Raw genomic sequence first — 842 nt, 5'->3', positions numbered from 1 at the left:
GAAGAAGAGCATGTATGTCGTTTGAAATGAATCTAGAACTTTCTCTCTTCTTTAATATCAATAAATTAAAAGGAAAAAATGGCATAATTGTTAATGTATATATTTTACAATGAATGGATAAATATATTTAGTGGAAATATGAATTCCCATAAAGAATTTGCTGTAAAGTAATAATAGAGACAAGAAAATTGATGTAAAGTAATGACAAGGACATGTAACGCAAAAGAAAACCAACTTATTTCATGAACAAAAAAATGCCAACAAAATATGAACAAAATGAAACAATGTTATATTGACAACACAAAGCGTTTGTAGTCCAACGGTTAGGATAATTGCCTTCCAAGCAATAGACCCGGGTTCGACTCCCGGCAAACGCATTGTTTTTGTATTGGTTGCGTTTCGATTTGTTTCTAAACTATATTGATCTGGAATTCTCAATTCTGGATTATATAAAAATGTTAACTAGTATACTCAAGCTTAACATATTGCATTGTCTCATTTTCTTTTTCATAATTAAACAATTCCATATAAAAAATTGTTTGCATAAAGATAATTAACATGTTCATATTTAAACAACTAACATTAGTATTTGCCTCGTCTCAATTTATTTCTAAACGATATTGATCTTTATATAAATGTTAACTAATAAAATAATCATAAAGTAAAATTACTTAATCTTAAAATATTACATTGCCTCCTTTTCTTTTTCATAATTAAAAATTTACATATAAAAATTTGTTTGTATAAAGATAATTAACATATCAACTATCAACTATAATAAATGAAAATCCATTTTGCCACATGTTAATCTCTCATAGTTTTGCTACTTGTCATTTTGTGAT

At 26.1% G+C, this 842-nt stretch overlaps 1 non-coding gene across 1 annotated transcript; it reads left to right on the top strand.

The window, feature by feature from the left end:
• Window positions 1-305: 305 nt before the first annotated feature.
• On the top strand, window positions 306-377 carry TRNAG-UCC (transfer RNA glycine (anticodon UCC)). The gene has a single exon. It is a non-coding gene; the product is annotated as a tRNA-Gly (tRNA).
• Window positions 378-842: the final 465 nt, after the last annotated feature.

The sequence above is a fragment of the Lactuca serriola genome, chromosome 2, assembly GCF_051521515.1.
Source record: "Lactuca serriola cultivar US96UC23 chromosome 2, Lser_US96UC23_V15, whole genome shotgun sequence".
Lineage (NCBI taxonomy): Eukaryota > Viridiplantae > Streptophyta > Magnoliopsida > Asterales > Asteraceae > Lactuca > Lactuca serriola.
The sequence above is the reverse complement of the archived record's forward strand: the minus strand, read 5'-3'. Positions and strand labels throughout refer to the sequence as shown.